Raw genomic sequence first — 12,531 nt, 5'->3', positions numbered from 1 at the left:
TGAATGATGAGGTGATTTTTTTAACCCTCAAAAAGGACACCGGGTCTCAGAGGCCCGGCACGTTACAATTTTTTAGTTACAAAAAAATGTGTATGCAGTATAAGCTTGGGCATGGAAATTTTGATAAGTAGCTTTGAAATGTATTACAAAAATAAATTGTGAAATTTTCATCTATGGAGTGATGCGCAGCTATGTTTGAATTTTTTACACGCACAAAAAGGCAAGCCGGGCCTGGTAAGCCCGGTGTGCATGCAATATTTACTAGGAATACCACGGGTTTTATACATTAATATTTATCTGAAAAAAACATTTTGATGAGTTCATCTTCATATTAGCAGGATATTTTCATGTTTTGATTGATTTTATCTTTTTACCTTTTTTATAAGAAAAAAATCTTTGAAGTTTGAGCGAATTCTATACATTTCTTTTATAAGAAATGTAAAAATAGCATACGATAATGACGTGTGTCATATTTTTTTTGGGTAAATACTTTTATTTCACCCACTGTGGTCTACTTGACAATTATTTGGATACAACATAACCTAACTCTGTCGTTATTGTCTATTTTTGTTGTCAATTCTTTGTGTTATAGTTGTCGTAATTATTCAAATTGTAGGATCTAAAAGCAACAAAAATTTAAATAACTATAAGATGATATGCCCATGTTTTCCGTCGTCTCAAGAAATCTTAAATAATGGAAGAAATTCGAGCAAATTCAACAGCAGATGATTCCGAAACTGATTTGCAAAGCGAGGAAGAAGATGTGAATGATATTGCTTCCGACGATGAATCTGATGCAGAAAAATATGAATATGTACTCCGGTTATGCATCAGAAGAAATTAATAGCAACCCAAAAACATTTATTAGTCGTGTTCAAACGAAATGGAGCTCAGAACCAATCGACAGTCCACGTGATCTTCCGAGTACTCACCTTTTGGAAAAAAATTTTACCTTTTTACTTCCATCGCCTTATACGCTGAAATCGGGATTTGTTGCGTGTTCGTATCGTACTCATCATTCTGTAATTCCGGAACCGGAAGTCGGATCAATTAGAAATTCAACAGCAGCCAATGAAAATGCTGTACCTTTCATTTGAAATCATGTTTGTAAAAATCGGTAAAGAATTCGCTGAGAAATAGGTATGACATTATCATAGAAACTTGGTAAGTTCCCCCGGGGCATCAAGAACCGCCATAGCTGGCCAATGTAGTCGAGGTGCCTTCGGTGGGTCATTAATGATCTAGACATGCAAATCCAAGTAAATGTTGCACATATTTTAATATATATATATATATATATATATATATATATATATATATATATATATATATATATATATATATATATATATATATATATATATATATATATATATATATATATATATATATATATATATATATATATATATATATATATATATATATATATATATATATATATATATATATATATATATATATATATATATATATTGCATTATTTGGACATCATGGTGGTATCAGTTTCTATGGAAATTTACTGTGTGATTGTACTCTTCAACAACGTAACTCCAGAACCGAAAGTCGGATCAATAAAAAAAATCAATAGCGACCGATGGGAAGGCTGTACCTTTCATTTGAGACTAAATTTGTACAAATCGGTCCAGCCACCTCTGAGAAAAATCGGTGAGATTGTTTGCCACACACATACATCCATACATACATACACACATACACACACATGCAGACATTTTACGATCTCGACGAACTGAGTCGAATGGTATAAGAGATTTGGCCCTGCGGGTCTCGGTTAAAAAGTCGAAATTTCGACCGATTGCATAACCTTTCTATATGAGAACGGCAAAAAGGAGCTTGAATTTAGACGGGCCTGAGAGGCCCGGCTTGCCCTTTAATGTTAGGATTTTAGCTTGCCTTCACAAGGGTTAAGAATTTATTTTCAATGTCAACCGATTTTTCATACAAACTTTCATATAAACTTGGAAATTTTTGGAGGGTCCGTAGACACAACCAATCGGTACCAAAATTTGCACAATTACTAAGGACCATGAAAGGAATCAGAAAAGCCTGGTGGAGCTAAAAGTCAAAAATTGAACCAGTCTACTAGACATGTTTCCACGATTCTATTCTCAGAACAAAAAAAACCATTTCGAATGTTATAGCGAGAAACATATTTTTTTAAATTTTTGTCGGTCTAGCTGCCCAACACCGCCTTTTGGTGGGTTGCATGTTTTGAGGTTTAACTGAAAAACACGCAACTTTCGTAAACCAGCAATGTGTTTTTCGGTTAATTAATGTGAGGGGAAGCAATTTGCTACGTCACCTAGCTACACCTCTGTTAAAATACAGAAAATATGTATAAGTCAAACAAAAAAAAGCAGCCCTCGTAAGTGGCCTGTGTGGTTAGAGCGAACTTGGCTAGTCATTACACTAGTTTACAAAATAAAAATAAAAATCTGAACTTCAATATTCGAACACCATTTCTAATGTAAAATTGCGTACTGAATCCGCAAATGAGGTCCAAAAAATTTACAGTAGAACAGTTTTCGAGTTACATTTTTTTTAGTGTAAGTGAAAATATGAATTTTTCCTTTAAAATTAAAAGTACGTTCAGTAAAATCCAAATATCTTCGGTTGTAGTGCAATAATATGAAATGTTATTATGTTGAATTAAAGATAATTGAATGCACTTTTGATCGTTCGAACATTTTGTTTTAAAGCGACTACTGGTTCTGACGTCATTTACGAATCTATTGAACTTTTTCTTAATTTTTCGTCATTTCTTAAAGAAAAATGAGTGTGCGATCAATTTTTTCGGCAAGATAAAGCAATCCTAAAAATTATATTTTTATGGAAAATTAAAGCCTGCTAATAACCAATGAAAATAAGCACTTGTTAGTTGGAATCCAATGAAAATTACGAAAGTTACTCAATTTTTTGTAAAATGCCAATTTTTGTGTTTCTCTGGGTCAACTTATTGAACCGTCTCGATTCCATTTTTTTCTAGGGCTTGTTTAATAATATACGAGAGACTTTCTGTCAGAATTCTGTTAAACAAGTAAATGGAAGAATTTTGAAAGAATTGAGTGTGAGCTAATATTCGAACTCGTTTATCCAAAATTCATTTTTTTAGTGTAACTCGAAAACTGCTCTACTGTAAATTTTTTGGATCACATTTTCAGATTCAGCACACGATTTTACATTGAAAATGACCACTAGCTTATTTAGTTCAGAAATGCTGTAAACTAGTGTTATTGATCTAAACTAGCAAATCTAAGTAATTTTGCACTTATTTTAATAAGATTTGCATGCATCATTTTGATTTCATGGTGATACAAGTTTATATGAAAAATTGCTCTCTGGTCACACTCTTCAACCCGTAACTCCAGATCCGGCACTCCAACCGACAAAAAATTCAACAGCAGCCGATGGGAAGGTTGTACCTTTAACTTGAGACTAAATTTATGCAATGTCCAGCCATCTCTGAAAAAAAAATGTGTGACATTCTAGATTACATACCTCACACAGACACACACTCACATATACACGCACACGCATATACACACATACAGACTGCATTTCATGTGATGGGCAAATACCTCATACAGAAAGTGGAGACAAACTCATACGAAGGTTTCGTGATTGCCACAATTAATGGGATCTTTATATGTAGCTGCTACGCACCCCCTAGATGGGCGGTAGAGCTGTTCCATCGGATGCTAGATGAGCTTACTGGAGAGCTAGCCGGATGAAGACCGGTAGTCATCGGAGGAGATTTCAATGCTTGGGTAGTAAGATGGTACAGCCTGTTGGAAGCTCTAGTCAAACTGGATGTTATGCTATGCAATGAGAGCACCAGCACCAGGGATGGAATGCACCTCAGAGCAAATAAAGAGAAGAATAAAACCGCTCTTTGCACTTGTCATGCGAAACATCGCTCTTCTCTTTCACAACAAACCTCTTCACTCCGATGTGTGCTGCTCCCATGTGTACGTTATACTCCATGACTGCACACATAAAAGAGCATAAAATTTAAATTCGCCGGTTCCAAGCTCTTCTCATATCCTTCTTCATTCTTTCAAGCTCAGCCCTCCACCAAGCGGTTTCCCTTGTACAGTGATTCTCTACTTGGGGTCCCCGGACCCCTAGGGGACCGTGGAGTCGTTACTGGGGGTCCGCGAAGAAAAATATATTGAAATTTCCATTCTTGTTTCTGAATAGACTGAAAATAATATATTGATTGGATACAAAATCGATGTTTAACCATGGTGGTCCGAATCAACCCAGGGTGATTTCTAAGAGGTCCGTGATACGAAAAAGGTTGAGAACCGCTACCCTAGTCGATTTAACGGTACGAAGTGAACAAGCTTCTTCGTAGGATGCTACTATGAATGAGTTTGTCTTATCCATGTCGTCATCCAAGACGTCTAATTGACTAATTGTTGGATAAAAACGATGAGATTTAGGGTTACGATATGTTACCACTTTGAGGATGACATTAAGATGATCGAAAAATATATATTTATAATCAGATAGAGACGGTTCAATTGCATTTGGAACCTGCCAATTTCCCAGTTCATGCAAAATTATTTCAGAGCAAAGCGTTTTGTCTAACACCTCCTCCCTCCCAGACCCCGCAAAAGTTGGTCGGTTTCCCACATTCATAACTCCGAACAAGTTCGGTGTTCCAAAAAAGGTGTTCGTCTAGAAGCACGTATAACTTGAAGCGGACAATCCTCGTGGTATGCTGCTACTATGAGCGAGTTTGTTTTATTCAAGTCACGTGGAGGTTAAATGCTTGGAATATACCCAACCTAGTCGCCAAGCTCCCTTCGCAAAGGTCCCAGTTCGTCGATATAGTATTACGATATCTGACGGTATCTAGCGAGACGTTTAAATGGTCAAAGACGATGTACTTATGATCAGATAATGACGGTTCGAGCTCGTTTGGTACGAGCCAGTTTGCCAACTCATGCGTAATACCGTCAGAGCAGAGAGTTAATCCTAACACCGCTTCTCTGCCAGCTCGTGAAAATGTTGGGCGATTACTTACATTAAGTATGTGCAGATTTGTACTACTTACCTATTCCATCAATTTGATATCTGAGCTGCATCTGAGCCCTATATGTCGACCCATCAACACATGGACCGGGACCAACGGCTTTACCTCGTTTCCGAAGGACGACGTAACCACAGGTTTTTCGCCTCAGAAAATCTCAACTATCTGGACTGGGATTGAACCCTGACCCACTGGGGTAAGTGGCGGTTACGCTTACCACTCAACCACCGGCACCGTCTATGGTTGGTGGATTGTTGATTTTCGTCCATCTCAAAGGGGCTCCAACTGATAACTGATAATCTTAGCAAATGTAAACAATGCAATCTTAAGGGAAACTGGGCAAAATTTGTTTTTTTTCGGCCACATATGGAAAAAGCATGTTTGAAAGTATCACAATAACTTACCCTTTACGAACTATATTAATAGATTTGAATAACCAATTCTAGTGCCGTCACGACATTCCTGTTATCTCCTAGGCTTTACCTGCCCATCTTTTTGCACATGCGAGTTAAACAAAGAAGCTGTTATGATCTGTTGCTCATATAGGTTTTTTCAGATCCTTCGCGCCAGTAGCTTAGAAAATCGGTGTCTTCCAACCTTTTAACGAGTGACGATAGACGTATCGGTGAAACATTTTTGCTATCTTGTTGTTTTTCAATGTTTCTTTACGTTTTCAGTTTGTGCCGGACTCGAGGTCCGTCCATAAATAAACTCTGATAAAATCCAGGTGGTGATAAAAGGGATGTCGAACAAGATGCGTCATCAAAGATTTCGACTTCCCGTTTAAAATCATACACATTGAACTTGGTCGAACCATATCTGATTTTCTTTCAGATCAAAGATAAACCGCAAAGTTTTATAGAAATTTCGAATAGACCTGACGCAGAAATATTCAGCCTCGACTGATATCACGAATGTTGGGCCTATCTTAAGCAAGCATATGACGTAAACGGGTGTAAGCCTTTTACAAAAGGCTACCACGTCTACATACCCACTCACAAAGTTGAGATCGACGGTGTGTTCACCAATTCGATTTCGCTGTTTAAAGGACCCCCTTAAGTATAATTTTAAATGGCAATCGCACAAGATAGAACAAAATTGAATGCCCCTTCAAACTTGTAGCGGGTGACCCTGGAAACGACGGATGGATATGTTATGCTAAATTATGTCTTGCTCGATAAGGTTCGTATCTGCCTGTTCCACTATGTGTACCACACGTCTTGCATTGCACTAAACACAAACGAGTTGACCATTGTACCAATAGGCTCCCGATGTGTCAAGTGCGCAGAAAAAGATAAACGCTCTAGTTCCCAACACCGCCTCTAGGCGGTCTCATTAAAAATGTGAATAAAACCTCTATTGTATGTTGTCATCCGTACAAGTATTTCTTCCCAACGCCCACACCTTTCATACACACACATTGTTTGAATAATCGTAGCTTTATGTTAAAGGCAATTGAAGCTCAAAGTTGAGAATTCGATGAAAACGTGAAAAAAACTATTCTGTGTTTAGTGGTAATCTTCATTAAACAAATTTTAACTATTTTTGGAAATTTTAATACCAAAAAAAAATATTTTTGAGTAGCCTGTTAGTAGCATTTTACTGTAGATGTGAATTGATTTAGTGGAATAATTCGGAAGTTTAGCTTTTTTTGATAAAACACCTTGCCCGCCTAAAGGCAGTGCTGGGCACTGGGCGAAAAAAAATTTCAGTCTTTTGTGATTACACTCAGGTTTTTTTACGCGGGGGATAAGTACCGCGTAAAAAACCACGTAAAAACGCGTTGATTGGAAAATCCGCGTAAAAAACCGCGTAAATTGGAAAATCCGCGTATAAAATTGCGTTAATTGGAAAATCCGAGTAAAAAAACCACGTAATTCGAAAATCCGCGTAAAAAAACCCTCAGCAAAAGGCTTATTTTTGGAAGTTTTTTTTTGTGCAGATTTCGCAATTGACACAGTTTTTGCAAAAAATATTCTAAGTCCTTTTGAATGCAAAAGATTTAGAAGATTTTCGGAAAGATGGAAGAGACGGGCCTACAAGACTCCTTATGGCCCACACCCCAACAATATGGGTATTTTCGGAATGGACTTTAAGAGTAGGTGCCAGAAATTAATTTTTGACGCCATTTTGAAATCAAAGATGGCGACTACCGGTTTAGTGAAATTCGCTATAACCCAATCAATACGGGTATTTTCGGAATGGTCTAGATGAGTAGGTACCAGAAATTGATTTTTAACGCCATTTTGAAATCAAAGATGGCGACTTCCGGTTTAGCAAAATTCGCTAGCTCAATCAATATAGAGATTTTCGGAATGGTCTTGAAGAGTAGGTGCCAGAAATTGATTTTTGACGCCATTTCGAAATCAAAGATGGCGACTACCGGTTTAGTGAAATCGATATAACCCAATCAATATGGGTATTTTCGGAATGGTCTACAAGAGTAGGTGCCAGATATTGATTTTTAACGCCATTTTGAAATCAAAGATGGCGACTTCCGGTTTAGCAAAATTCGCTAACTCAATTAATATAGCTATTTTCGGAATGGTCTTGAAGAGTAGGTGTCGAGCTCAGGATCGCTTCACGGTACATATATGCATACGTTTGAAGTTGGCTGAAAGCCTTCATGTATCAACCAGTAAATTGCTCAAGGAAGCATATATTGAGAGTGGGCGAATTACCCAATAATAACAAAAGGCCTCATGATAGCCGTAATTACTCATCGAAGCTCGTGTCCCAAGCTGCATTAATTGCACCATTCATACGGTGGTCTAAGCTTCCACCAGGGACGAGACTCCAGGTAACTGGTGAAATTTATGATAGTAAGTTACTTGGCAAGGACCATGAGGAAATGCGAAGAAAGCAATTATCGTCTAGAAGGGACGATAGTAATAAAACTCTCAGACGGTTGCCAAATAATACAGCATTGTGTACGTAGGCGATCCCGGCGAGGCGCAAGTACCGCCACGAAGGCCGTAAAAGAAAAAAATAATAATAAAGTGATCTAGCGACGGTCCTGAGAAAAAATCCAACGTAAAGGTATCCGGCCTAGACCGATACCAAATAGATAATTTTACTCGCGCCGAAAGATATAGAATTGATTTGTTTACCAGCGCAAAGGGTTTAGGATTTGAATTGTTGACCCACCCTAATACAGTCTAGAAGGCAGGAACATAATTTGCCGGCCGTACCGAATGGACGGCGGAAGGGAATAAAAAACACATCACGGTAGGAGTGAGCGAAAAGGGTGGATAGCTAGAACTAAGTAGGTAGGTGAATAGTTAGATTAGGAATTTGTATATATAGTTTTAAGAATATGAAATTAAATTAGTCGTTCAGTCGCTTTTTCCAATAGCAGTGGTTTAGTCGTTTTTCTTTTTAAGTAGAAACCGATGATACGTTTTTCCTTTGTAGTGATTCGCAGTTGAAGAGGTCCCTACCAGCGCCCAGCAGACGTCAATCAAACCAACAGAGGAGTTGGTAGTGAAGTATCCTTTATCATATAATCTATTTCTTTTTTCTCCTTTCCAAGGTACAACCCGCTAGGAAAACCGTAGTCATCATAAGTCGTACTTCCGGCTTATGACCTGCTAGATTTCCCTCCGGGTAAAAGAAATTTTAAAAACCAAAAATAAAATAAATTCTTTATCAAATCCATTAAGGAAGCAAGTGCGAAGCTCAGTAACACGTCGTTGCTAAGCTAGAACCAAGTCGGTTCTAAATCCCAACGACAGTAGGTGCCAGAAATTTATTTTTGATGCCATTTTGAAATCAAAGATGGCGACTTCCGGTTTAGCGAAATTTGCTGTAACCCACTCAATATGGGACCCGTCTCTTCCATCTTTCCGAAAATCTTTTGCATTCACAAGGACTTGGAATATTTTTGCAAAAACCGCGTTAATTGGAAAATTCGCGTAAAAAAACGCGTTAATTGGAAAATCCGCGTAAAAAACCACATTAATTGGAAAATCCGCGTAAAAAAACCTCGTAAAAAACGCGCAAAAAACCGCGTAAAGAAAAACCTGGGTGTACAATTGATGCAATGCGTATGAATTGGCACCAGTATCTTTGCTTCCCAATGCGTTGAACAAAGAGGGCTAGCGCTACTCTAACCACCGGCTTCAGATGGTTAGGGTGAAAATAGGCTCATTACCCTAGGTGAAGTCTTTAAATTTCAGCATTTTTGTTATTTAGAGCAAGTTTAAAGCTATTCCACGAATAACTAGATTTTTCGATAGCACGCGAAAAGAACTTTCCATGGCCGTATATACTATACACGTAACCAAAAACAAAATTTGTTCTTAGTTGTTTTGTTTTTTGTTCGGAATTTCACCTGAAGAATCTCGAAAATTCTTTTTTACACGATCTTCTTAAATTAAAAAATAAAACATGATAAGTGAAACCATCGCCAGCAGACACTGGTCTCCCCTGCTATAAATTAGAAGTCAATAATTAAACAACCAAATTACTAGAGAAATACTCCTTAACTTTGGTAATTTGCGTTCTGATGGAGTTCAAAATATAAACCATCTGAATTCGCTTATGTTGAAGTAACTAGAAGAAATTTTTTTTCTGTTTTTTATTCGCCCAGGTGCATAACACCGCCTTTAGGCGGTCTACTTATTTTAAAGCTTTAATGAAAAATCCATTGCTTACATGAATTATCAACATTATATTCGTTTTTCTCATCACGAAGCCCACCTACAAAAGTTTTTTCAAGCCAAATAAAAATTTGGGCACTAGAGGGTTAAAATGAGTTTTGCATTAGAATGCTGAAAAATGTGCTTATTGTGACAAGAATCCACATGATCTGTTACCATGCCTTGCGCACAAACTGCGCCTGGAGAATCTGAAGCGTTCTCTTACATGATACTATTGGAACTATTTTGCAGAAATACTGAAGAGAGCTTCGTCATTCATCACGATAAATCGTAATGCTATCGTGGCCCAGTAAGAGTGCGGCTCTGACGATCCCCTTGTGAGGACATCTGTAACTGCTCCTAAAAACTATAGGCTGATGACAGCCCTTGTATAGGCTAATTTTTTTGTATTAAGGAGTTATATACAAAGTTGTGACGAAAAATTGAGCTAAGTTTGTGATTTTTTTAAAGTGTTTCATGCAAATCTTTTTTGAAAAAAAAAATGCATGAAACACTTTCGTGATTTTTTTTAAAGTGTTCGAAAAAACAAGTTGAATTAAAAAAAATATTCTAGGTTGGCGGAGTTATGGCCTATTCCCCTGAAGCGTGTTATTTTGGCAGAGGTTTGCGGTGAACGCTCTACAAGCCGAACCGCTCAACTGAAATCAAAAAAATAAAAAGATTATTGAAGAAAAATGTATTGTGGTGTACTTGAACGGATCGATTTCCCAATAATTTTTTTTTTTCTTGCAAAAAATTGAGTTTTGTGGTGTTCGAATTTTTTTTTCAAAAATCCATTGCAAAGAATTAAAAAAAAATTGACGAAAAACGATTAAAAAAAACTTTATGAAAATCGGATGAATGGTTTTTGAGATATCACGTTCACAGCAACGGTACTTTTCAAGAAACTTAATTTCGTGATATTTGCGTTTAAAGTTTTGTGTTACCTTCATTCGCAGAAGAACCTACGCACTGCGAACAGCTGTAGTTTGAAATCTGGTGCTTGGATCTTGATGAAATTTCGCTCAGATATTTTCAAAAGTATGTACTTTCAGAATATTCAATAAAATTTCAAGGTAGCGCTGACATAAAGGTGAAGCAAACAGCCGCTGTTCTTAGGAATTTGAGATCAAACAAGGAGTTTGCTGCGCTTCCATCAAAACAAAAAATCTTAAGTGGTTTAACATTTCAACCAGAGATTCAACTCAACCGCACGCTACGGACCTGCCATTGCTCCTAAACTCCTGAGAGATAAGAGGTTACGCTTTTATATCTTTATGGAATATTTATTCCCAAAAGGGAAAATTGGGTTAAACCAATTTGTACACAAACACCTAAATTAAGTTGTATTTTTGTTTTTCGCGTTCATCTCGTCAGTAACTGGCAGCAACTTGGTGCCAAATTAGACGATGTATCTGAACTGATAAAAAAAATTAGCAGTAGTTAGACACTATATCCAAACATTCCTGCCACCAAAAACGAGTTCGTTTTCTGTTTCTGTCTTTACTTTCCGAGACATCAATATATATCATATCAATATCGTAATTCAAGGCTCCAGTTTCATGTACACTGAAATCTCCATTTACGATCCAATCCACACATTCTATTAAATTCTCCTTAGCTGATTAGTGTGGGACTGCAATTATACTGTAAAAAGGCTCGTATTGTATTTTTTAACATGAAAGTCGTAGATTATTATTCTTGAGAATCGTCCTGCAAATAATTTTCAAAACCATACATTAAAGGGCGAACACGAAATTAATGCGACACCGAAAATGTCATGCCAATTTTCTGATAATGTTTAATATCAAACCAAAATTTTAGGGTAGTTTTATGCATATATTTACTTCAAAAAACAAAAGAAAAGTTAATCGATGGAGCCTTGAGTGTAAATTTTTCGCTTGATGCCCTCCATCAAAGTCGTTACAGTGTCATCCGATACCAGTTTCTCAGTTTTTTTTCCATTTTCTTAACATGTCCTTCTAGTCTTTGACTGTCTTCTTGCTCTTCCGAAGTTCCCGCTTCATCATTGCCCAGTACTGCTCCACCGGGCGCAGCGCCGGACAGTTTGGCGGATTCATGTCCTTTGGAACAAAATGGACAGAATTGGCCTCATACCACTCCAGGACACTTTTAGAATAGTGGCATGATGCCAAATCTGGCCAAAATAGCGGAGCTTCGTCGTGCTGCTGCAAGAACGGAAAAAGGAGCTTCTCGAGGCACTCAGATTTGTAGATCTCGCCATTTACTGTGCCCTTTGTCACGAAAGGCTCACTTCTCAGTCCGCAAGAGCAGATGGCCTGCCAAATGAGATATTTGGAGGCGAACTTCGACATTTTCTTCTTCTTAAATTTGTCGTCCACATAGAACTTGCTCTTGCCGGTGAAAAACTCCAACCCCGGAATTTGCTTAAAATCGGCTTTTATATACGTTTCGTCGTACATCACACAGCAGCCATATTTTGTCAGTATCTTCTCGTAGAGCTTCCGTGCCCGAGTTTTAGCCGTCGATTGTTACCGCCCATCGCGGTTTGGGAATTTCTGTACCTTGTATGTATGTAGTCCAGCTCTCTTCTTTGCATTCTGGACGTAGCTCTGCGACAAGCCGATCTTTTTAGCCAAATCACGGCTTGATTTGCTTAAACATCTGCTTCACCTTTCCCTCCGTCTTTTTGTTCTCCGGTCCCGGTTTTCTTCCAGCTCCTTTGCCGTGGTCCAACGTCAACCGCTCCTGGAACCGCTTCAACACTCTGGAGACGGTTGAATGGTGAATGTTTAACATTTTTCCCAACTGCCGGTGCGACAGGTCAGGAAATTCCAGGTGTTTGGAAAG

At 37.8% G+C, this 12,531-nt stretch overlaps 1 protein-coding gene across 1 annotated transcript in view; it reads right to left on the bottom strand.

Moving 5' to 3' along the window:
• LOC131685281 (inositol-trisphosphate 3-kinase B) overlaps positions 1-12,531 on the bottom strand; it is a 486,498-nt gene that overhangs the window by 229,105 nt on the left and 244,862 nt on the right. The gene's annotated exons all lie outside the window — the stretch shown is intronic.

The sequence above is a fragment of the Topomyia yanbarensis genome, chromosome 2, assembly GCF_030247195.1.
Source record: "Topomyia yanbarensis strain Yona2022 chromosome 2, ASM3024719v1, whole genome shotgun sequence".
NCBI classification, from domain to species: Eukaryota; Metazoa; Arthropoda; class Insecta; order Diptera; family Culicidae; genus Topomyia; species Topomyia yanbarensis.
This window is presented reverse-complemented; position numbering and strand designations above follow the sequence as displayed.